This window comes from Moschus berezovskii, chromosome 4, assembly GCF_049115385.1.
Source record: "Moschus berezovskii isolate FMDL1 chromosome 4, NW_MosBer_1.0, whole genome shotgun sequence".
NCBI classification, from domain to species: Eukaryota; Metazoa; Chordata; class Mammalia; order Artiodactyla; family Moschidae; genus Moschus; species Moschus berezovskii.
The window spans coordinates 65,609,118-65,636,134 of NC_142463.1; positions in this window are offsets into that span (position 1 = coordinate 65,609,118).

Sequence of the window (27,017 nt, forward strand, 5' to 3'; positions counted from 1 at the left end):
ATATCAGTTTTATTGAGGGTAAAACACAGAAATGCTATCTGTTCAAGTTCTGATGGAGTTGCTCCCCTTCCTCAAGGGGTTATCACATAGTATCAGAGATCTCAATCTTTAAGACTATGGGCTGTAGAGTAATTAGGCTTCAGTGTCTTCAGGAGTGTTTTTTTTCTTTTAAAAACTGTCTCTTTCCAGAGGCAGGGCTGTTGCTTCTGATGTTGCTGTCAGAGACCAATTGGGAAGCAAAGTTTCAAACACAATGGCTCCTTTGAATTCCTTTGCAAGAGGCAGAACATTCCCAGCCTCAAGATTCCGGAAAAAAGCAAATCCCCTCCAACTTGAAGAAAGAGTCTTCCTCCTCCCTACCCTATGCCTCGACCTCTGAACCCAACCAAGTCCTGCAATTTCTTAGGAAATGGTTTGGGTTTGAAGCGTGGCATTTGAGGGTGAAAGGGGAGAGAGCTTATAGGAATTTGAGCCTGTTTTCACAATTCCAGTCGGGATGTTGGAGAAAATTTCTGTAACGTTGAAACTGCCAATTACTTTATTAGATTTCCATGTCTAAAACAGAACTAAGTATGTGCAGTCAGTCAATGACTCTGGCCAAAAAAATGTGCATGATTCAGTCATTGAAAGAGTGTCGCTTCCCTTAACTGAGGAGTTCTAAACGCTGGCCTTGAATGGAAGTACCAAGGTTCTAGTTTCAGTCTCAAAAGTATTCAAACATTTTTTGTATAATGATCTGAAAAGTCTGAGACTGGAAAAAAAAAAGAAGTGCTGAGTCATTGTCCTTTCCTTGGATGTTGGTTTTTCTAAGAAAAACAAAATTAAAGTTGATCAATTTTTGAAGTTTCAGGCCAGTACTGTTTTGAAAGCAAGGCTGTTTTTATCAATACCTGACAGCAAAGCCAGATGGAACATAAATAAGAAATGTCTTCTGTGCTTTCTTCTCCTCCTCTCTGCCCAAATCCTCTTTAGAATATAATTTAACTTAGAACATGTGTAGATTAGATCAGGGAAAATGTGGATGGGACAGTAGACTGGAGTTTTTCTTGTGGTTTTTTATTTACTTATTGTTTTCCCTACGAGCTGTTTTAGGGTTGGGGGAAGAGGTTGTGCATTTTGTAGATGGATTTGCATTCTGGGCCTTCTTTTATTATCTTTAAAATTAGATTCTTCTTAGTTATTCAAGCCTACATTATCCCATTTGCAGACTATCTGGGAGTTTTGTTTCTTCCCTTTCCTCTCTCCTATTGCCTCTGTTTTGACAATTTCCTCACTCTGCTGACATCCACAAAATTGACCATAAAAGGAGAAGGGAAACATCCAGTCAGTTTTGTTTGTTAATTGCTCTGGTACAATTTGTTCGGAAAGAAACTAAAATACAGACCAAACTGGAGTCTGAAGATTATCTGTGCATCGAATCTTTCCATTCTTTCTTTAGGCCTCATTTGTACAGATAATCGAGGGTTGGCAGAACTTCAGAGAAGTATCTCTTGAGGGAGATCAAACACTTCTCAAAACCCAACTCCCTCTGAAATGGCAAATTTTTTCATTCTCATGGGAAAGTCATTGCCTAGTGAAGCAAATGGACAGAGGTGCTGAGAGAGAGAGAATTCCTCTGGTCTGATCTACCCTCTGATGAGACAGATGCAATAAAGCCTGATTAGGCTGGTGATTGGTTCTGGCCTAGACCTGTGCATAACGTGTGCGCATATGCATGCATTCTTGTGTAATATTTGAATCTACCTCGAGGCTAGATGCCAGGACAGAGACATGGAGGTCAATGTCTGTGAACTGCAGCTTTCTCCTTCAGAGGGAGAGCTGTCTCCAAGTCAGGGTCCCTGACTTTCCACTCTTGAGTTCAGGGGCTGCTCTTCCAACTGACCACCCAGTAGTGTGAAACTAATGATATTAAGTCTTCGGCATCAGCGCTGGAGAGTTTTCTCCACTAATTGGTAATGCAAAACCCATTAGTGATTAGTGTAGGTACACCTTGGAGCCCAGATGTCAGAAGGTTAATGAAAAATTGAGTACAGTAATGGCCTAGTACCCTCTGGGGATTGATCCAGGACCTCAGAGGATATGAAAACCCACGATGCTCAAGTTCCTTATATAAAATGTTATAATATTTGCTTATAACCTATGTACATACTCGAGTATACATGAAATCATCTCTAGATTATTTGTAACATCTAATGCAATGTAAATGCTATGTGAATTGTTGCCTGCAGGAGGCAAATTCAAGTTTTGCTTTTTGGAACTTTCTGAAATTCTTTTTTCAGAATTTTTTTGATCTGAGTTTGGTTGAGTTTGCTGATAAGAAATATGTAGATGTAAAGGAATGACTGCACTGTATTTTGCTGGGGGGATTAAAGTTTTTCAGATGGGTGATATCTTTTTCTCCTTTTTGCCAACAACTAAGATTGAACATCAAGCTATTGGCCTCCAGGAGCTGGCTGTAAGTCTGGTTGGGTTTTATCTGAAAGATCAGAAAATTTTTGTCACCAAATACAAATCAACACCATCTAGAACTATCCTTCACTGTTTAGAAATGGAGATGGCTCCCATGGGTCACATAAAGAGTAAATTTAATTGCCCAATAATTGCAAAAGTTTTGTCTGCAAATATATTTGTTAATTAAATTTTTTTCCATATTTAGGATCCCGGAAATGAATAAGAGGGAAATTTATTGGAGAACTTTATTTGGACTGGAGGACCCATTTGTGCAAGTGCATTCCTTATTAATAGGTCTTTGTTCTTGCTGTAACCCTCAGCCAGGTATTTTGAGAGGCATTCTCATTTTCTTCTAAGTCATATCAGCATAGTAATCACTTGGCTGAAAAACAGCTGCCATTTGCATGTTTAATAAAAATATAACACCAATATCATATTCAAAACTATGTTTCCTTTTAGACTAAGACTTCAAGATAACCTAGTTCTCTATATCTACCATAAATGCTGTTTACCCTGGGTTTGAAGTCTTTAAAATAGGGAGATAATGCTAAAACAGTTTGATTACTCTTTCCTTACCCTATCAGTCACAAACCATCTCTCTTAATTATAGTGTAAGGATATTTACATAAGCAGGGGGAGGGTCCCATAACCACATTTCTATTATGCTTGGCACTTGTGTGAAAGGATATTATATTCATGTGCATTAGAGATTGCTTATAAAAGATCAAGACAATAATAGCCGATCAGACGATAAAGGTCTCTTTTCTCCTCCCAGACAGGCTGTCTCTGGCAGAAGAATACACTTCATCAAAAGTGTCTGCAGGTTGTCAAACTCAGGGAGGTTTGGGGACCCTCTGAGGCTGTCATGGTCAACAAGAAGATTTTCTGTCGGGCTTTGCCATCACTCACCCCGAGGAAATAATCACTCACTACATTCTGCATGTTCTCATGATAGAGCTCTCCATTTGAGAGAAAAGAGCCATTTTATCAAAGGACAATATAGCCCTTCTCTGGGTCCACGTAGCTTCCATTATCAGACCATAATAAATCATATTTATGTTCTCAGTTAATAAGACTGATTACAACACAGGTTTCAGACATGGGAAAAGCAAAGCAGGTTGAAAAGATGTTTTAATGAAAATATGATAAGAAAACAGCTTCTTGTGAACATTCAGTGCTATTATTTGTAATGATTACAGACAATTTTTGATGCATCTTTAGCAATGGTTTAAGCTGCATAAATTGGCTCATTGGTAGATAAGTAAAAATAATAAGGAAAAAAATCATGAAATCATCTTATATTGTCTAGAATCATTATGTACATAACAAGTGCAAAATGAGTCTAATGTATATGCTGGGGATGGAGGGAAAACAGATTGCTCAGGAAAAGCATGGTTTGGGTATTATTCAAAATGATTTAGAAATTTTCTCCTCATCTCACTTATTAAAGGTGTGTGTGCGCTGAAATTTGGGGGTGCCAGATACTAATTTCATCTTATAAATGAATCAACTCTACCTCTTTTATTCAATCGCAACGTTGTTTTTCCCTTTCTTTCTTTTTTTTCCTCAGAGCTCAATACCGAGACATATATTTCCTACCCAGTGTTTGGACACAATTGCCATTAGTGCTAATGGGAGTTAAGTGCCTACTTGGGAGGAAAACAGACCCCAAAGTTTAATATTGAAAGGTACCTTATTAAAAAGGTCTGGACATTTTTAGCTTCAATGAGTTCAATTACACTGAAGTACCAACTTTCTAAATTAGAACAAAAAAGAAAAAAATCAGATAAAATATTGAAATAGATTCAGTCATTAACTGTGTAATACAGAAAAGCATCTGATAGCTGAGGACTTATTTGTTCCTACTAATTTACTGGCTTGGTAGTATAACAAATAACAATTCCAGGTTAGCTCCCAGCACTTAGAGCACTTCTTCCCACTGTCTGTTCACAGCTTTGATGAGAATTTTGTTATCCTTTCCTTTTGGGTTAATAAAAAGACAATGAGGCTTCTTACATCCACTGTTACTCTGAAAAGTGATATTCTGAAACCTCTGATGAGCCAACTAAGCACCATGGATTTATCAAGTGGTTGGAACATCTTCTTTATTTGTGGGTAGAGGGGATTGGCAGGCCTCATGTTGTACACACTGGTGAGTCTTTTAAAATAGCCATTGTTATGAACCACGAAAGCGAACATCCTCCATAATGAAGCTGTCATGGCTAGAACTGCTGGAAAAGGCCTAATATTGATGGCACTGCAGACTCTTTTTACTAAAAGCAAACTTAACAGAGTCTCTATTTTATTCAGAGATGCTTGGATTGTATTTTTTCTAAGCCAGTTCACACTAATGTTAGATATTGCGAGAGTTGATAATGTCAATTAAGCCTACGAGATTAATTTCCCAAGGCATGAGGAAAAACTCACAGGGAAAAATGTATGATTTTAATTGGTACAGGTGGGCACATACTTGTGGATGTAAATGTGTGCCTAGGCAGGGGTCCTGTGTTTTCCTGAAATACTGCTCTGTTTTCTGAAATTAAAAACCTAAGGAGATTCTGTCCCCTCCCCCTAGATCATGGCTTTCTTTGTTGGCAATTTCTCTTTGTTCTATTCTAACATGAATGCAGGAGGGGAGAGTCAGAGGCCCCATGTCAGTCACATTGTCTGACTTCCACAGAAATAACTGCTAAGACTTCTGCTGCATCTTCCTTTGGTTTTCACCCTCACTCCTTTTTTCTTTTCATAGGTTGACCAAAAAATATTGCCTGCAAGAGAATTCCGTAATGCCACCATATATCTAGTTCTATGAAGCTTTTTGTTTTAGCGTTACTGGACTTAACCACAAAAGACGCTTGACATTGATAAAGAATCTGTCAAGTCTACCCTGATCAGTGCACTGAAATCGCTCATGGCAGGGAAGACACCAAACCCCCAAAGCAGTGGTAGATTAGGAGAAAAATGATTAGAAGCTTCGTGGTTGTGAATCCATTTCATATTGGACCATACACTGAGCCAAATGTGTTTTACTTGTCACACTCCATTAGCATGTGTGAAACAGTTGGGAAAATGGCCATGTGATTAGACAGAAGGAAACCTGGATTCTTCATACTGAGAGTTGTTACCACTGAATAATGTCTATGTAAGAGGAATTGGTTTAGATTCTGTTAATTTCTTGTGTGATAGAAAATAAGGGGCATTTGTGAATAGAATCTACATAAGTTGACCACAAACATTCCCTCCTCTAATTTTTAACATTTTTTAAAAGAAGGCTTGCTGAAATCCACATTTTTATTGGCAAAAAGTTTCATTGATATTTCACTCTAAAAATTCCATCCTCAGTTTCCCTATTAGAACATGTAGATTACATTTTCTCCCAGGGCACAAACAACCTGTATGTGGCCAAGGGAAAAAAAAAAAAAAACAGCAAAACAGAACTGGCTTGAGATGATGATTTACATCTGGTGTAGCTCTTATATTTTACAGTAAAAAAACAAACAAAAAAAACAAAACCTTTTTTTTTTTAAAGAGGGAATGTCAGTGAAAAGATGACTTTAAGGATGAAAAGATACGAATGACTCAGATAAAAAGGAAATTCCCAGCAATGCTTAAAACACCACAACCACAGCACTGTAAGGAAAAGACAGAGTAGGGCAGGATTTTCCCCTTGGGAGCAATCTGTTGAAAACCCACATAGAATGAAAGAAAATCTATTATGGGAAAGAAAGATAGCTCTCTTGAATGTTGCCTGTAAAATCCCACATCTAAGGGTGTTACAGTTCCTTAGGACAAAATCTTGTCCTGAATGAGACTGGGGAATTATCAAATGTTGACTGTTAAATATTTTCATTTCATACTGTATTTATTTCTCCAGAATGATGAATATGCAGATTTAAAATTTAATTTGTTTGTTCCCAAGAGAACGATGGAGCCAAGTTCTTGACGATGTCTAGCAATTACAGATGGGCCCTCTGATGGGATGAGTCATTGCACAGTTAATGGCCAGTGTGTCAAGTACGACCTCATCACCTCCCACACCGCGGAGGAGGACCATTTGGATTGGGGACTGCTATGACTCTGCTGATGGTCCCCGGGCATTGTGCAAAACTTTGACCTGATTTCACTCTTGTGGATAACTTTCCCCAGTCCCTGGTCCAGCAAGTAGATGTTATTTCCAGTAACAGGAAAGGATGAGGATCAAAGGGTAAGCCAAAGAGGTCTATTCCCCTGGACAGATCAGCATGGCAGGCAGTAATTAGTATAAAACACCCACCTGTGTCTTTTTTTCTGGTGCTTGTTTAGCTTGTCTGGCCCCCGAAACTTCGTAGTTGCTCCAAGAATTCAAGGCAGTCCTCCCTTGTGACCACGCAGAATGTGTTTGCGGTGATGAAGGCCAGCCCAGGACTAATTTTGAAAAGCAAATCTGGGAAACAGCTTAATTTCAATTCCTTTGAGATTTTTCTGGGACAAAGTTAGAAAGGAAGAGAAGCTGAACAAAATAGCAGTTAGAGGCAGAGGTTACTTTGAGCAAAAGTCTCCTACATTTTCCTTAACCCCCAAATTGTATACCACAAAGGAAGTTTAATAGATATTTAGTAAATGCTGGTTTTTGATGCCACACTACAGCCCCTGTGATGCTGGCATGAACGTAGGATCTTTATTAAAGTGCCCTCTTGAACACCCAGAAAGAAAGGCATAACCAAATGTACATACATGCCCTATGGTTCTCAGTTCCACTTGTGTTTACTGAGCAGCTGCTGTGTCAGGTGTGGTGACTCACAGACCAGGTCTCCTAGAACAGTGTTCTTCTTACTCTACCACATACTGCTTCCCTGGGGTAACTGAAAGAGTTGGTGACCTGAAGTCAGAACTCCTGATTTTGCAGGTCTCAAATCAAAAATAGTCATTATAGCAGAAACTCTAAGATATGAACATAAATGAAAAATGTGCCTACTTTTTTCTAGAGGCATCGCTATGGAGTCATGTCTACTGTAGGAACAAGGCTTTGGAGTTCTGGCGTAACCATGGCCCCATTCCATTGCTTTCCAGTTAGTTTGCCCAAAGGCAAGCTACTTAATTTCTCACAATCTCATTTTCTTTTAAGTTTTCTTTCTGTCTTTTTTTTTTTTATGTAGATCATTTTTGAAGTCTTTATTGAATTTGTTATAATAGTTTGTATATAATTTGTTATAATAGTTTGTATATAATTTGTTATAATAGCTTTTTTGTTTGTTTGTTTGTTTGGTCTTTTGGCCTCAAGGCATGTGGGAATCTTAGCTCCCTGATCAGCGATCAACATTAGAAGGTGAAGTCTTAACCACTGGACCACCGTGGAAGCCTCTAGATCTCAATTTCTTCATCTGTAAAATGGGAGTGATAATATTTCTTAGCATTGTTGTGAGGATTAAATGCATGTGAACGGTTGGCACAGACAAAGCCAGATTAAGAGCTGGGGCTTGAAGGCAGCTTCCTAGGGTGGGTGGGGAATCAGTGTTTAAGGGAATGCCAAACACCTGCAGAATAAATGATGAACATGATGCCAGGAACTCTGCTTTCTACCCATGTTCATGACATACCCACAAGATGGAATTGATCCTGTCCTATCAGAATAGACAGTCCCCTTCAAAGGAAAAAAAATATTCCTTTTGGCCAGTTTCCTTTGGCTGGATGTGGGTTTCATGCTGCCACCAATCACCCTGGGACCAGCAGTTGTAGCCGCCTGAAAATCTGAAACCAAATATTGCAGGCCTGTGGTTGTATACTGGAAAACTAGGCTATTATCTAAATTAGAATCCTGATACCAGGTTTCTCAAGCAGTTGTTTGATTCAGAGAATTATAAGAGAAAACAAGAACAAAAATATGGGACACATTCTATCAACACGCAAGTCAGAGAAATTAGATTTTAAAGCAAAATTTGAGTAAGATTTTACAACTCTATCAATATAAGTTATCTCTATGCTTTGAAAGGAACACTATTCAGTTATGAAAGTAAAATAACTGAAATGGAAGGCAATTCTAATTAAGTTAAAATGTTTCACTGCATGAGATAATTCTCTTGTTTTTAACAGCAAGAGAGACGTGTATGAATTATGATAGTGGAAAATCAGTTTTTCTCATCCTCAGGAAATGACTCCTGGTCAATAGGACACTAGCTTGTAGGGTCGCCAAATTGAGTCTACTCAGGCTTCCCATGTTCCGTCTGCCCTGAGCACAGCGCCCAGAACATAGAAACTCTCACATAACATTTGCTATGGCTTTTTTAAAGTATCTGATTATGAATTCCTGAGAAAATGTTGAGTCAGTGCCTTCAGGACTTTAAACTGTGATGCAAGACAAGGGAAGAGGTTGAGCTGTTGGAAGTGACTCTTGGGGCTCCTTGGCTGGTCTGGCCTCAGCATCTCGTCTCTCTTCTTTCCTCCATTCCTCTTTGCATCTTTCTTTTGCTTCTCCTTTCCCATCTCATGCTTGTGCCCATCTGCACACGGCAAACATCTGGCACCATTTTTGGCGTGTGGTCCTCCCCAAGCTAGATCTCTGCTCCCTTCCTCTTCTACCTTCCTCCTTCCTTCCACAAGGGGTGCGACTCCATCCCCGGTTACCGAGCACTCCAGAGGATGAGCTGCACTCTCTGCATTTCCTCAGGAGGTTTCTTGACTATGGTTTTGTCTGGCTATTTCATACAAGGGAAATGAAGGCTGGGGGCAACCTGGGGAGCAGGAGGAGGGGGCTCCAGATCCATGTTTGCCTTCACCAGCTGGATCTCAGCATGGTTGTGAGGATTAAACACATATAATAAGTGGATTTTCTGGGCACTGGAACCTCCAGGGGCTGCTCAAGGGAGCTGGACTATACCTGGAGTATTCAAACATTCCTAAAGGCATAAGAAACTTTTTACAAATATGATTTTATGTGGAATGCCAGTATGCAGAACAGATAAAGCAGGAGATGCTATAGAAGCTTTGTGGAGACCAGGAGGTCCATGCCTGCCTGCTCAGTCTCTCATGACTCCCCCTGCCCCATTCTCCAGCTCCCTCCCCCAGCCTGCCAGTGGTGGGTAGATGGTCTCCCAGATCCACCTCTGATCCCAAGTCACTCCAATAGTAGTAAGCTCCTGAGGGAAGGCAGTGAGTCTTATTTCTTCAAATTTCTACTCTCACATCTTCCCCCTAATGCTCAGTAAGATGCTAGATATATGTAAGCAGTTTGTGTTTATTTACTCCAGTTTGTATTTATTCATTCCATACTAGAACATAGTTAAAAAGGTATTGCTGTGTGCTTATAGTATCTCAGGGCCGGTCTAGTGTCCTAACTAGGAAATGATAAAAACAGTGGTGCAATTTCTTAATCAAACTCCACCTTCCAATCCTGGGTATTTGGAACATTTAAATGGGTCAGAGAAGTCTGTTGGGATGGTTCTTGGCTCCCAGCTTTCTCTTCTCCAGGACTGGCACCAACAAGGGTTCCTGTGGCTTTTCTTGGGCAGTATGATCTTATCTCCTTCCCCAGCCCTCACTATGGTTTATTGGCCTGTGGGTGGACACTGACCCAACCCAGGCCGATCAGAATCTTCATCTGGGGTTTTCTAAGTTGGATTCAAGGGAAGATAGTGTACCTCCATCTGATGGAGGCAATCCTTGGGTGCTGGATTAGGAGCTTTCTCAGCTGTACTCTGCACCATGTGAAGGTGGTCAGTCTGTGAAAGAGAATGAGCCTCCCTTGTCAAGAAATCACAAAATCACGTGGCATTCAACCCCAATTTCAAGTTGTTTCTGCATCTCTGCACTTGTATTTGATTATGGTCCAATATCTTTGTTCAACTCTTACTTTCAGCCAAGAGAATCCTAATACCAGCACCTTTCCTTTCATATTAAGTTTATTTTTCATGATGTTATATGTTAAGGAGATCCCACACCCTCTCCCTCTGTGCTTCTGCTTGAAACGCAGAGCTCAGCCTGATCATCCTCCATGCCCATGCTGCCATCTCTAAAGGAGGTCCTCGTGGACTAGGCTGGTTATGGGTGGCTGCTTCCTGCAGGACTGGCTGAGGCCTTTCCTTTGTGTCAGCATGCTGTGCTCTAGTAGCTGCTAATGGTTCTTATGAAACTGTATGGTCAGTCATCATCTGTCAGTTTCTCTTAGGATTTAACCTCCTTGAGCGCAGACACAGGATCTGATCATTTTCTCCATTCCCAATGCCAAGCACAACACCTGGGGGCACTCAATTTCACTTTTCGTTTGTTTACAGCAATATATATGCCTTATCAATAGTATAGTCAGATTTTATTTTTTCCTCTTACTTTTCTTCTTTGAGAGGTTTGTACTTTCGATCACTGAGGCTAGAATATCTCCTTACAGTCTCTAAGAGTAGAATTGCCTTTGCCAAGGGGTGAGGGGATCCCCTGGGAGTCTCCCTTGCTGCTGCTGCTGCTACTAAGTCGCTTCAGTTGTGTCCAACTCTGTGCGACCCCATAGACGGCAGCCGACCAGGCTCCGCCATCCCTGGGATTCTCCAGGCAAGAACACTGGAGTGGGTTGCCATTTCCTTCTTCAATGTGTGAAAGTGAAAAGGGAAAGTGAAGTCACTCAGTCGTGTCCGACTAGTAGCGACCCCACAGACTACAGCCCACCAGGCTCCTCTGTCCATGCGATTTTCTAGGCAAGAGTACTGGAGTGGCTTGCCATTGCCTTCTCCGGGGAGTCTCCCTTAGACCCCTGAAAAGTCTTTGAAATATCTTTGAGAAGGTTGTTTCTCTCCAAAGGGTGAGTGGAAGGTACCCAACTCAGATTATAAGAAAGAGTGAATAGCTCCAACATCTAGGTGAAGGGGTAGAATATTTTGGGTGTTGAGGGTTTAAGAGAAAAGACAAAGCAACTGAACTCCAAAGGTAGAGCTCTAGCAGGGAAGGAGGAAGGTGACTTGGCCTCTGAGGTTATAGACACTGGAAACAAGACCACCTCTGGGCCTCTTAGGCTAATGAGTCCTAAGGGACACGTGGGAAGGGCTGGGTGGGGGTCGCTGCACAGTGGGCGCATAGACGTGGGAGATGCTGTGGTCAGCACTGAGGAATGCACTATCTTCCCTCAGAGAAGCCTGTCAGAGATCTGGATCTGTGAGGCAGTGTTCCCTGGGGATCAATACCATCTGCCAGACTAAACAGGACTGACTCTGTATTGCTGGGAGAAGCCGAGGAGTGGTGGCCTGAGCAGGCTTCTGCGTCCTTCAGGTTAGGCTACGTGGAAATCCAGGATTGCTGGAGAGCGTGTCAGGGAGCGGGGTGGAGAGAGAAAAAGGGAGAGCAAATCTGGAAAGGCCAGCTGATTGAGAACCTCCAACAATTAGTCAGAAAACATAACAGTGCCCTCACCAGATATTTATGTCCCAGTTTTGAAAGGCAGACAATACTGCCTACATGCTGAATAAATACATGTGATGTTTGGGTCAACTCTCTTGGTCTGTATTACAAAATTTCCATGTGTCAGAAGGTCCCCGCTGGTCTATTACAACAGAAGGCAGGTGTTTATGTGAGTTTTACTCCTCTTGACAGTCCTGCGAGGATGAGCAGGACTGTGAGCCCTATCTCTGCTGTAAAGATGAGGAAACCACTGCTCAGCGAGAGGGAGTGACTCACCACTGCTAAAAGGACAGTTCTTGGCTGCGTTCTTCCCTCCCCTCCGAGGCATCTCCTTCACCAGGAGAGTGTAGGTGGAGGAGTGGAGCCAGAGCTGGTCCTTGTCAAGAGGCTTCGGGTTCCAGCGCCTCCACCAGGGAGCTGGGTACCACTGGGCAAACCTCCTTAAGGGTTTCTCTGGGCTTTTCTCCCCTCATTTGGGAGGATAAGACAGTTGCCTCAAAGGCCCTTCTCTTGGATTTGGGGTACAAAGAGAAGAGCCAGCCGCCTGTGTGGGGTTGAGGGGAAGACCTCTGGTATTCTCCAATATCTTGCTCTCCTTCTTTTATTTTCTTAGTTTTGCAGTAGTTTTACAGAATTTTGCCAAGATAGTACAGATAGTTCCCATGTGTCCCACGCCCAGTTTCTTCTATTATTAACACTATTTTAGTATAGTGCATTTGTCGCAGTTAATAAACCACTACTGATGTATTATTATTAACTAAAGTCCGTAATTCATTCAGACCGTCTCAGTTTTTCCCAAACTCCTCCCCCCACCCCGCACTTTCCTTTTGATTCTATTCAGTAGAATCCCATTCAGGATACCACATTACATTTAGCCCTTATGTCTCCTTAAACACTTCCTGTCTGTAACGGTTTCTCAGACTTCCCTTTTTTTGATGACCTTGACAGTTTTTAGGAGTACTGGTCAGGTGTTTTGTAGAATGTCTCTCAATTGGGATTTGCCTGATGTTCTCTCATGATTAGATTGAAGTAATATGTTTTGGGGAAGACCACAGAGGTAAAGTGCTGTTCTTATCACATCACATCAAGGGTACATACTATCAACATGATTTATCACTGTTGATGTTAACCTTGATTACCTGGCTTAAGGTAGGATTTGTCAGGTTTCTCCACTGCAGAGTTACTCTTTCTTTTCTCCTTTTTCATAGCGTACTGTGCAAGGGTAACACACGCTTCAGGAGTAGAGAATTATATTCTACCTTTCAACAACAGAGCATCTAAGTGAATTATTTGGAAATATTTGTATGTTTTGTCTACTCGCCCCTATTTATTTATTCAACTATTTACTTATGTCATTACAGATTCATGGATATTTGTTTTATATTTTGTGTTACCATCTAACACTACTTCATTATTTTTTTCCTTCTTTGTTTTATTGTAATAACCCCTACCCCACCCCTAGTTTTTTGCTGGTAAACGGCCATCATGAATAAGACTACATTTCTTATTCATGGGAGGGATAGAGTGGGAGTTAGGGATTGACAGGTACATGCTTCTAGACAGACACATGTATCTATCTTTAAAACAGATAACCAAGGAGCTACTGTAAATAAATAAATAAATAAGACTATATTTCCCAAAGTCCCTTGCAGCTAGTTGTGATCATATAATTAAATTCTAGGAGAAGGAAATGGCAAGCCACACTAGTATTCCTATTTGAGAAATCCCATGGACAGAGGAACTGGGTGAACTATAGTCCATTGGGGTCACAAGAATCATACATGACTTAGTGACTAAAACCAAACCAATTAAATTTTAACTAATGAGATGTAAGCAGGAGTGGTAAGTACAACTTTTTCTTTTTTTCTATATTTGCTGAAATGTGACATTAAGGCTAGAGCTGGAGTAGCCATTCTGGCCAAGAAGGTGACCTTGGCAATGGAGACCATACATGGTGGTGCAATAAGATAGGGGCCTTGGTCCCTGACACTGTGGAGTTCCACAGAAAAATCCACTTTGAATTTCTCACAGTCTGATGTGACTGCTTGAATTTTACCTGGGATAGAAAAGCATTTCTATCTTTTTAAGCCTCATAGTTTTAGGTTTTCTGCTGCTCCCAGAAGAACATAACCCTGACTTACACAGAATACATGAGCATGTGTACCTTATAAATTATATATATATATGTAAGGGGTAGATCAAGGATATGAAATTGAATTTTAAAATGTCAGAATCCTCTGTTTACTAAAGAGGAGCTATTTTATTATATTATTATTATTCTTAATTTTAGTAAGGATTGGTACCTACTACCATGGGTAGTAGGGTGTTTCTGCTAGCTGTTTGATTCTCTGACTTTCTTGGTTTAGGAAATTCACTAAGATTGACTCTTGAGTCACAAATAAAGGCAAGTTCCACCCATTATTTTTGGAGTAAACTATGAGGATGTGTGAAATGTCTGCAGATGATGCAGAGGGTTCTGTTTAGTAATTTAAATTGGACGAGTCTTTTGCTAGCTTTAAAAAAAAAAGGAAAGATTTTCCAAAAAAGATTTATTTAGAGAAATGTGCTGGTGTTTCCTGACACGGGGTTAAGACTGAAAAGTTAAGACTCTGAGAAATCACTGTGGATTTTTCCTTTTGTCCTGTCTGGCCGTGAGTTTTCTCCTTGCTGTATGTTAGAGGGTTGAGGGGACAGAGAGTGCCCCTGCTTGGGTGGCACTGCTGGAGGAAGTTGAATGGGCGATGCAGGAGGCTATGTGGAGTACATAGCTTGGAAGCTGGAGAGGAAGCTGTGTGAGAGTAACTTGAGACTGAGGGCCATTGGTTTTAGGGCAGGGAGAGTGAGGCTGCCATAGCTTAACATCAAGTTTAGAAAGCTTATGTGGTCATGCAACACAAAGTCAAGAAATGATGATGACAAACATCAGCTGCAAATAAAATGTTCCCCTTATGAACTTGGGTCCATGGGGTTCAGTTACAGCAGTGTCACAGAGAAATTCAACCCATCATGAAAAGGAGGATTATCTGATCAGCCCAACTTCTTTACTCAAAGCTCAAAAATCAAGAGGTTTGATTTTCAATGTCAAACCTTTACTTTCGTGGGCTACAAAATCACTGAGGACAGTGATTGCAGCCACTGAAATTAAAAGACGCTTGCTCCTTGGAAGAAAAGCCATGACAAACCTAGACAGTGTATTAAAAAGCAGAGACATCACTTTGCCAACAAAGGTCCGTATAGTCAAAGCTATGGTTTTTCTAGTAGTCTTATACGGATGTTAGAGGTGGACCATAAAAAAGGCTGAGTGCCCAAGAATTGATGCTTTTGAAGCGTAGTGCTGGAGAAGACTCTTCAGAGTCCCTTGGACTGCAAGGAGATCAAACCAGTCAACCCTAAAGGAAATCAACCCTGAATATTCATTGGAAGGACTGGTGCTAGAGCTGAAGCTCCAATCCTTTGGCCACCTGATGGGAACAGCCGGCTCATTGGAAAAGACCCCGATACTGGGAAAGATTGAGGGCAAGAGGAGAAGGATGAGATGGTTGGATGGCATCACCGACTCAACAGACATGAGTTTGAGCAAACTCCTGGAGATAGGGACGGACAGGGAAGCCAGTCCATGGGATCCCAAAAAGCTGGACATGACTGAGCAACTGAGCAAAAACAACAAAAATAGACCATGATAAGACTGAAAGAAGAATGTAACATCCCTTCTTCTCTTGTTTATTTCCATTAGAGCCCATGGCTGTTCCAGAAGCCCTTCTCCATAGGTCCTGGAAAGCTCTCTTCATCTCAGACCCTCATTCAATTTTCTCTTCCTTCCTCCCTCCCCTCATCTCTTCCTATACTATGTTAAGTTGACCTAACCTATGTAGAGTGAGACTCTTTTCAAGGAGGTGATGCAGATGAAAAATTAGGGTGAAAGTCACAGAGCTCTGTTGTTGAAGCTGGATGATGTGGCAGATTGCTGTCTATCCACCCGATTTTATTAGGGGAAGAGACAATGTGAACACTAGGGTGTAAACTCTTTTCAAATTAAAAGCTCCATGAGGGCAAGGATTTTTGTCTTCTATTCACTGTTCTATCCCAAGTGCCTAGAATAATATCGGACATAAACAAGGCACACAGTCAATATTTTTTTAATAATTGTACCCAGACTATTGTACTCATTTCACACGCTAGTAAAGTCATGCTCAAAATTCTCCAAGCCAGGCTTCAGCAATATGTGAACCGTGAACTTCTAGATGTTCAAGCAGGTTTTAGAAAAGGCAGGGGCACCAGAGATCAAATTGCCAACATCTGCTGGATCATGGAGAAAGCAAGAGAGTTCCAGAAAAACATCTATTTCTGCTTCATTGACTATGCCAAAGCCATTGACTGTGTGGATCACAATAAACTGTGGAAAATTCTGAAAGAGATGGGAATACCAGCCCACCTGACCTACCTCTTGAGAAACCTGTATGCAGGTCAGGAAGCAATAGTCAGAACTATACATGGAACAACAGACTGGTTCCAAATAGGAAAAGGAGTATGTCAAGGCTGTATATTGTCACCTTGCTTATTTAACTTCTATGCAGAGTACATCATGAGGAATGCTGGGCTGGAAGAAGCACAAGCTGGATCAAGATTGCTGGGAGAAATATCAATAACCTCAGATATGCAGATGACACCACCCTTATGGCAGAAAGTGAAGAGGAACTCAAAAGCCTCTTGAGAAAAGTGAAAGAGGAGAGTGAAAAGGTTGGCTTGAAGCTCAACATTCAGAAAACAAAGATCATGGCATCTGGTCCCATCACTTCATGGGAAATAAAGGGGAAACAGTGGAAACAGTGGCAGACTTTATTTTGGGGGGCTCCAAAATCACTGCAGATGCTGATTGCAGCCATGAAATTAAAAGACGCTTGCTCCTTGGAAGGAAAGTTATGACCAACCTAGAAAGCATCTTAAAAAGCAGAGACATAACTTTGCCAACCAAGGTCCATCTAGTCAAGGCTATGGTTTTTCCCGTGGTCATGTATGGATGTGAGAGTTGGACTGTGAAGAAAGCTGATCTCCGAAGAATCGATGCTTTTGAACTGTGGTGTTGGAGAAGACTCTTGAGAGTCCCTTGGACTGCAAGGAGATCTAACCAGTCCGTTCTAAAGGAGATCGATCCTGGGTGTTCATTGGAAGGACTGATGCTAAAGCTGAAACTGCAATACTTTGGCCACCTCATGCGACGAGTTGACTCACTGGAAAAGACTCTGATGCTGGGAAAGGTTGGGGGCAGGAGGAGAAGGGGACGACAGAGAATGAGATGGCTGGATGGCATCACTGACTCTGTGGACATGAGTTTGAGTGAACTCTGGGAGTTGGTGATGGACAGGGAGGCCTAGAGTGCTGTGATTCATGGGGTTGCGGAGAGTCGGACACGACTGAGCGACTGAACTGAACCCAGACTATGCTTTTCCACATTTCCTTGTAGCTAGGAGTGGTCATGCGCCAGTTCTGGCCAATGACATAAGAGAAAGTCTGATGTGAGTTGCTAAGGATATTTTTATTTCCCTGGTTTATGTTCTAATATAGCTGGCCTGGCTCCTTCATTTTTCTTCCTATCTTGAATGAGAGTGTGCTGTCTGGATCTACAGCAGCCACCTGTGACTAGGAAATCACAGGTATGAGAGAAAATCCATTAGAAGCACAAAGCCATTGATGTTAATATCTACAAATTACAGAGCCAGCCCCAGAAGCAGCCTATCTCTAGACCTCTTGTTACATGAGAAAATAAGCCTTTTTTTAATTGAAGCTACTGTTAGGTTTTCTGTAACTTGCAGTCTGACTTGATCATAACTAAGGGAAGAAGCAGAAAAACTATAAATATTCTCATAATGACAATTTCTGTTTCCAATCATATATAGGCTATTATGGGCTTCCCAGGTGGTGGTGCTAGTGGTAAAGAACCCGCTTGCTAATGCAGGAGACATAAGAGACATGGGTTTGATCTCTGGGTCAGAAAGATCCCCTGGAGGAGGGCATGGCAACCTACTCCAGTATTCTTGCCTGGAGAATCCCATGGACAGAGGAGCCTGGCGGGCTATGGTCCATAGGATAGCAAAGAGTCAGACACAACTGAAATGGCGTCATTCAGTTGTGTTCGGCTCTTTGTGACCCCGTGAATTTATAGTCCGTGGAATTCTCCAGGCTGGAATACTGGAGTCAGTAGCCTTTCCCTTCTCCAGGGGATCTTCCCAAGCCAGGGATCGGACCTAGGTTTCCCACTTTGCAGGCGGATTCTTTACCAACTGAGCTATCAGAGAAGCCGGAAGCAACTTAACACACACACATACCGCTATTATGGGTCATTTTCTTCTGCTTAATGTGGGACGCTCACAACAGATGTTGACAAGATAAGGAATCAGATTTTTCCAACTCAGGAAAAGCTTTTGCATGTAGGATTTCTATGGATGGTATTTCTAGGATTCCTATGGGCTAAACTGTGTCCTTTCCAAAATTCATATGTTGAAGTCCTAACCCCCAATATGCAGAATGTGTTTTTGCAGATTGGATCTTTAAAGAGGCAGTAAAATTAGTGTTTACCAATGGGGAGAGGAAAGTAGAGAGGGTCAAGATAGGGGTATGGAATTAAGAGATACAAACTACTATGTATAAAATAAATAAGCAGCAAGGATATATTGTATAGCACAGAGAAATAGAGCCATTAATTTATAATAACTTTAAATTGAATATAATCTATAAAAATATTGAATCACTATGTTGTACACCTGAAACTAATATAATATTGTAAATCAACTATACTTTAATTAAATAAAAAGAGGTAGTTAAATTAAAATGAGATCATCAGGGTAGGCCCTAATTCAATATGTCTGGTATGCTTATATGAAGAGGAAATTAGGTCACAGGTATGTACAGAGAGAAGACCATGTGAAGGCATAAGGAGAAGATGGCCATTTATAAGCCAAGAAGAAATGCCTTAGAAGAAACCAACCTTGCTGACAACTTGATCTCTGACTTCAAGCTTCCAGAATTGCCAGCACAGTGGATTTTTGATGTTTAAGTTACCCAGCCTGTAGTATTTTGCCAGGGGAGCCCTAGCAGACTAATACAGATGTTTAACCCGCTGATAACCGTTGGTTGCAGAGTTTTCTACATGGGATACTGTTGCCAGGCGCTCATGGTGATATTTTCTCAGCACCCTTATGCTTTCTTTGTTCCCTGGCCCAGGTTTGTATTTCCTTACACTCTGGGCTGAGGTTTCTCAGGCTTTTGTCGTGACACAATCACCTGTGGAGAATCCTCAAATACAAAAATACCTAGATCTCACTCCCAAAGATAGCTGTTTAGTAGGCTGTTCAGCAGGGCCCAACAACCCTTATTTTTAGAAAACTGTCCCAGGTGATTCTGAGGCCCCCAGAATTGAGAGCCAGTGCTCTCATCTTCTATCCTAAAAGGCCTGACTGGCTGTGCCCTGAGATGGATGGCTAACGTTCCTCTGCTCTTTATTCTCAAAGAGACCGCAACCCCTCTTTTAGGGGAGACTTTTGGGATGTGTATGACCAATTTTTAATAGAGAGATAGCCTAAAGGTGTTGAGGGCAGATACAGGACATCCCCGGTTCAGGGGCCTCTCCTTTACAAGTAGTCCCCTTCTGTGTAGTGACTGATTTGTACAGCCTCTTAGATTTGTCCATGTGCCAGTTGTAGGAGATAAAGTTGCTTTTTTTTTTTTCTGTAGATCAAGAATTGAAGAAAGGAGAGCTGGTGGGAGGAAGAGTGAAGTCAAGGCACTGAGGGACTGCAAGGCTGAGATCAGTGGGGGTGATCAAATGACCTGGTTAATGGGCAGAATAGGGTAGGAAGGGTTGTTGGAAGAGCTACTGATTGTGAGCTTTATATCAAGAACTGGATTTTTCTTTGCATCTCCAGTGCCAAACAAGGAGTTGTGAAAAAGACTGAATGAATGCATAAAAGGATGCTTGAATGAGAAGCGGTATCATGATACCAAGTGCCTGGGAGTTCTTCCAACACCACCTTCATGGAGGCGTTAATGTTTAGCTCAGGGTTTGAGAATTAAAGGGAAGAAAGGCCATTGAGATGAAGGAAGAGAATGAGCGAAGGCACAGAGCTGATGGAACTCTGTATTTTTGAACTGTGCCATCCAATAGAGTAGCCATTAACACATGGCTATTTAAAACTAAATTAAATGTAAAATACAGTCCATTAGATGTGCTAACCACATTTCAAGTGCCTAGTAGCCACAGATAGTAGCTGGTGGCTACCATATGGACAGCACAGGTATAGAACATTTCCTTTACTACAGGAATTTCTGTGGGACAGTGTCCTTCCAGGGTGACATAGAGAGGGCAGCACAAGTTGAAGAAATAGGTTGGGGTTGAAAGGTCCAAAGAATCTTTTATAGCACACTTAAAAGCTCAGACTTGATCCAGAAAGCAATGGGCAGCTACTGAAAGAGTATTTGTTTCTTAACTGAGATAAAATATATATATAATTCACCATTGTAATCCTTTATAAGCATGCAATTCAGTGGCATTAAGGATAGCACATTGTTGTACAACCATCACCACTAGCCATCTTCAGAACTTTTTCATGACCCCAAGCTAAAATTCTGTACCAGCAAGGGATGCAGGGATCTTGTTTATTGAAGAGAAGAGACACTAGTTCTTTGGAGTCCCCAGAGCTGTGAAAGATCTGTGACTCCAAAGGGTGAGCTGAGAAAAGAAGAGAACAGAGGGCCAGGGCCACAAAACAGAGGCTATTGATACGGACTCCTATCTAAGGTATAGGGCCACTAAGGAAGACAGAACCCTGGCAAGAACTCATGGAATTAAAATTAACTGTTCACTCACAGTAAGGAATATTTGCAGGGTAGCTGATTCTCCCAAGCGGGAAGTTTTTCCATGCTGCTTCCTATTTTCCCAGGCGTTTAAGCCCCAAAGAAGATGGGCTTGGAGAAATTCATTCACATCTACACCTTCACAATCAACCCTACACTGGGAGTAACTGCCTTGTAAACTGGCAGCCTGAACCAGGGGTAATCTCTTCTTACAGCAGTTCCATTGGAAGAAACTTTCTGAGTTCTACCTCATAGAAAGGGCAGAAGCAATACAAAGTTACTCAAATTTTGTTAATAACAATTTTTATTCACAATAACCTTTTAAATGATTTCCTATAAAAATGTAAATTATTTTCTCTGCTATCTGTTAGTTATGAGCAATATTATAACAACAATAAAGGAGCCTTAAAAATGATCTGATTTCACATTTCACTCCAAAATGTGGCCAGGGAGAAGGGTCCTCATGACTGTGGTGTCTGGAAATGTAGATTTTCAATTTGCAAATATTGATGGCCTCCGAGGGACTGATTTAGTTGGTCAAGCTTAAAGAGAGGGAGACTTGCTGCAGAAATTGGGATTATGGATTGGTCTTCTCTTTCTGAGAGTTTGAATTTTAAAAGAAGTTATTCAAACATTGTCCCCCATATATTTTTGTTCAATGGTTCGTATAAATTAGTTTAGTTAATCGATCCAGCTCATTTATATGAAAATGATGTTATTTTATTGGTTTCACACCAGTCCCTGGGAGGTCTGAAGAGTGAGGAATTTCATATTTATGCACAGAGCCAGAAACAACTAAGAGGGAGGTGGAAATGGAAACAAAGAAACAAATATTCCAGAGAAGGACTTGAGGATGGATGGAGATGGAGTCGAGAGTCAGCCAGAGAGCTCAGTTGTCCCTTTCCAGAATTTGGTGCTTCTCCCCAGTATCGTGATCCAGGAATGCAGGGTTCCCAAGGAGCAGGCGTAATTAGTCCCTCAACTGAGAGTGCCCTTTGCTGTTTTTCTTCGTGCTCTGTGCCTTTTGAGGATCTTGCTGTGATTCTTTTGTGTACACCTCAGTTAGAGCTCAACTCACGTTGACTCTTAAGAGACCAGAAAGGTTAGCAGTCTCCTGCTGTTGTCTTGCCTGTAGCCTCTGGATGAAACTTTCAGAATTAAGCTCAAACTTTGCCTCTCTCCTAGGGTTATACCTTGTCTACCCATATGGGAAGTATCTGTAGGCAGGGAGTTTTATCCTTCCTTTATTTTTGATAACCTCAGAACTGATGCGGGAGACCTGGGTTCGATCCCTGTGTTGGGAAGATCCCTTGGAGAAGGGAACGGCTACTAGCCACTCCAGTATTCTGGCCTGGAGAATGCCATGGGCTGTAGAGTCCATGGAGTCGCAAAGAGTCCGGCAGGACTTAGCGACTTTCACTTTCAGAACTGAGGGCTCTGACAACTGGGCTCTGAATATAAAGTGTTTAACTGAAAGACCAGCAGATGGCGCCATTTGTCATTTATTGACACCCGCGTATAAAAGCGTGCGGCATGGCTTCTTGCCTCTTTAATTTGAGTGGTATTATAAGTAAAATGTTTTTAACTGTTTATTATGCATGAGCCAAAATTCTATGAATGTGTAACATTTTCTCCTGTATTTCCCTTTTTTATAACATCATTTAAATTCCTTATTAATAATTTAAAAATGTTCTGGATTTTAATCACTTTTCTCATCACTAAAATATCTGATGAAGAGATTTTTTTCCCCTGCTGAAGGTGAGCTAGAGGAAACCATCAGCGAGGAAGGAAGAAGAGAATCTCACTCTTGACTCGAGCTCAAGGCCCCTCCTGCACCGCTTCACCTTTTCAGTTTAATTGAATAGTATTTATTTAATTAATAAAAATATCTGTTTTGTACAGGTTTCAGAAATCCAAGGCTCGAATAGGCTGCCATTAATAAACCAAGTTTTTTTATATCCAAGTTTAATTATGGTGGTGTTTGTTTGATAGCTTGTTACTGTAAATAAAAGAGATAAAGGCAGCCCTTCACTGGAGTAGCTCGAGAGCTGTGAAATATGTACCTAATTAAAACTATTGGTGTAAGAGGCTAATAAAGTACATGTGCCTACTAGATGTCTTATTCTAATGAATCTCGGCTAATTTGCTTTGACTGATGAATTTCGGTGTTAGTGGTAGGGGCTGAATAATTATGAAATTTATCACAAGATACAAGGACTCATTAAGGATTACTCAGGTTGAGTTAGAGGAATGTTTTCTTTGTCAAGAACACAGGCCTTGACCAATGTAATTACGGCAATGCCAAAGAGTAGCCAGATTCCAATCCAAGCCCCAGTGAATGTTCAAGGACAGGAGGGGAGCATGTTTCAGGCAGGGGTGGGATGGGGGTGGGGGAAGTGGAGCCACCAGAGACTGTCAGTTCTGGGAGAAACACCCTGTATGGGGCTCAGGCCTGAATTTTAAATAGAAGCGTTCACTGCACACAGAACTCCTCATAGATGGATCTAAGGACAGTGACTCTCCTCTCACTCTTTTCTTGTAAATGTTTTTTTTTTTCCCCACCCTTCATGAGAAAAAAGGAGTGCTCGCATTTATTTAGCAAGGACACTGCTTGCTGTCGGAAGCCCATTCAGATTCAAATTCTTTTTTTTTTCTTCTAAGTTTTAGCCTTCTGAGTCTCCTGACTTATTAGTGAATCTGATTTTCTTAAATCCTGAGTGGGAGACCCCAAAACCGGGGCCATGATTAGAGCCCATTTGGCCAGTCTCACATAACTACTTGCAGATGGGCCAGGAGGTTAAAAAAAAAAAAAAACAACCAACAAAACACCATCTGTTTGAATTTGAAGTGGAAGATACTAACTGTTACAACATGTGCTGCTGGCAACACAGAGAAGAGCTATCTTCCCAACCAAGACCTGGACATTCTGCTCCTCACCAACCAGGAAGCAGAACACACCTAGATACCTTCGCACAGGAAACAGAGGCACCAGAACAGCTACCCTCCTGAGGGCAGGCGGGAGTCCAGCTCAGGAGATGAGAGCCGTGGATGAAAGGTCACTGTGAGGGGGCCTGGCTTCAGCCTCTTCTTCTGGGGACCAGAAGGAAGTGGGGAACAGGGGTGGGGTTTGGGAAGGAGGGATAGCAACGCTCCAGTAAGCGACACCCAAGCTGGAAGCCTTGTCAAGCAAATGGATACCTATTTACCCTCAGCGTCCCACCCCTCACCACAGTAGAAAAGGCTTTCCCAGGGCTGCATGGGGGCTTCATGTCCCAGCAGGCTAAGTTGCTTCAGTTGTGTCCAACTCTTCACGACCCCATGGACTATAGCCTGCCAGGTTCTGTCTGTCCATGGGCTTCTCCAGGCAGGAATACTGGAGTGGGTTGCCACGCCCTCCTCCAGGAGATCTTCCCAATCCAGGGATCAAAGCTGTGTTTCTTACGCCTCCATTGGCAGGCTGGTTCATTACCACTTGCGCCACCTGGGAGGCCCTTTCATGTCCTAGACCCCAAGGCAATTATATTGTGAGGAGTGTTCTCTTGTTCACATAGGAATAAAGATCTGTAAACTCTGTGACATCAAACCAGATATGTACACATATGTAAAATGTAAATACACATACATATATAAATATCTGCTTCTAAATGTGACTTAAAATTAAAACAAACAGAACTTCAACTTGTAGGTGTTTTACAACCAAAGCTTTCAAATAAATTAACCCCTTGTTTGGTTTTTCTTTCCAAAAATAACTTCGGCACCAACTTTTTCCAATTTTCTGTCCCTTTGAAGGGAAATGTCAGGCATGATATTAAGTGAAATTTAAACCTTCCTGCTAAAGAGCAAAACCTATTAGAAAACGTGTTGAATTTTGTAATTATTGCTTTCTAACTCAGGAAGGCATCTCTTTTCAGAAAAGGAAACACCTCTTGATTCAGGATAAGGCAAAATGATATAGGTTTTAATGTTTCCCCTTCTCCATCCCTCCTTCCTCCCAACCCTTTGGCCTAAGTAAAGTGATAATAATAATAAATACTAAGTGCCTCCTGTGTGCCAGGCACTGTACTATACAGTGTTAAAAAGGGAAAGTGTTAGTTACTCAGTTATATCCGACTCTTTGTGACCCGATAGAAGTTGCCTGCCAGGTTCCTCTGTCCCTGGAACTCTCCAGGCAAGAATCATGGAGTAGGTAGCCATTCCTTTCTCCAGGGGATCTTACCAACCCGGAGATTGAACCCAGGTCCCCTGCGTTGCAGACAGATTCTTTGCCATCTTAGCCACCAGGGAAGCCCCTCACAGTGTTATGTAGTCCTCCAAACAACCCTAAGAGGTCGAGACTATCATTGCTTTCATTTTATAAACGAGGAAACTTGTGCATGCTAGCTGAGAGCATCTGCTCCAGGTCCCACTGAGTGGTGGGTCAGCCTCCACTGGGGTCTGTCTGTCCACCTAACCACTAAACAATGCTGTCCCCTGATTGAACTATGCTGTTACCTTGAGAAACTTCCAGAACTTCACCACGGTTTTTCCTTACCACTTAACCGGAAAGGATCCATCAAATTCATGGCAGATCTGCAGGTTCAAATGAAAGCATGGAGTGTTGGCTCCCATTCTGAAAACTTTGCTTAAGTGACTCAGTGGGACAGCAGGAGACTGGACACTGGAAGCTGCGGCCAGGGGTCAACAACACTGTGGCCTCTGGTCTGTGTGCTTATTTTCTGTTTGGAGCTGGTTAACAGTTCAAGTGTCAAGGACTTGAGAACCTATATTGAGGGGCCTGAAAAAAATCCCCAAATAGATCTACCTGCCTCCTGAAACCTCACCCCCTCCCGTGATTTATATACACTGCTTTGTCTTTTATGGTTTCCTGAGTTAGTCGTCTCAGGCTAAAATTTGTGTGTTATAAGCCACAGCGTGCATGATTTCTTAGGTTTTTAATTACAAACTGTAGTTTTGACCTATTAAATCATGTGTGAGGTAAATTTACCGTAATAAAGCCCTATTAACCCCCTACAATTAAGAATTTACAGTTCTTTTGCTGAACTTTTTTATTGAATTTCCCAGGAGGACACTTGTACAACTGATTGTAAAGAAAGTTTTCAGCCCATAACCAGCAACAGTGGAGTGAGAATATGACTTAGGAAAGAGCTTTGTATGTGGAGCCAGACTTCCTGTTTTGGGAAACAGTGTCTCCTTGAGCGCTGGTGACAACCCTGTAAGAAAGGCCCTGTTTGCCCTGTTTTATAGATGAGTAAACTGAGGCACAGGAAAGTGATGTAAATTGACCAAGGTCTTACAGCCACTGAGTGGCAGAGCCACGGCTTGGACTAGGCCACCTGGCTCCAAAATGCATGCTCTAAGCTAAAGTCTATGCACTGCCTTTTCAATAAGAAGGAGGAGCTGGGAAAGAGGAGGAGAAGGGCAGAGGGCATTCACAAGCCCCCAGCACTGTTCTATGATAATACATGTGTTAGCTCATTTATTCTCATAGCAACTCAAGGAGGGGGTGCCCTTATCTCCCTTTAAGAAACCATGAAACCGAGGCACAGAAAAGCTAAGCAACTTTCTTGCAGTTCCATAGCTTGTAGGTGGCAGAAACAGAGCATGAGCCCAAGCAAGGGCCCCCAGGTGACACTGTCTCATGCTCTCCATGTCTCCCATCTCCCGATCCCACCCCAAACCCCTCCCAGGGGACCTCAACCTTAGCCAACTTGCTCCCCTTCTCCTTTCCAAATCCAGCACACGCTTTCCAGCCCCGGCCCTTGGCCACCCCTTTCTCTTGACCTGTGAGGCTCTCTCTGCTCCGAGGCTCACAGGCTTGGGTTTGCCTCCCGCCTGTGCTGCTCCTCGGCTGAGCTGCTCACATCCTGTGAGGCCCGGCTTCCTCCTGGTTGATGGAGGTCAGTCCCCCTCCATAGCCGTATGGTGAATTTCTGGGTGATGCCTGTCAAAATTGATATGCATTAAGTGTTCAAAGAGATACGAGGCTTTTGCATTTCTTATTCCCAGAGCTCAGCTCAGGTCCTCTCCTCTGCAAACTCTTTGCGCGCGCAGTATAATCAGCTGGCCTCCGAACCCCACAGCCCTCTGTCTCTATTTAGCAGTAATCACTGCTTGCTTAGTATTGTGGCAACTTCTGTGTGTGTCTGGCTTTCCCACTAGACTTTGAGGTTCTTAGGGTCAGAGACTGTGTCTTATTCATCTCCATGTCTCCAGATGCAACACTGGGACCTTGTGCGTACAAATACTTTCAAAATTTTTGGTGAATTCAGTTGAAAAACAATGCGGCAGAAACATGGGCTACAATCACGGCGTGCTCCATGTGCCAAGTGTCTCTTTCAGGAAGGCTAGGGGTCACTCCCACCATG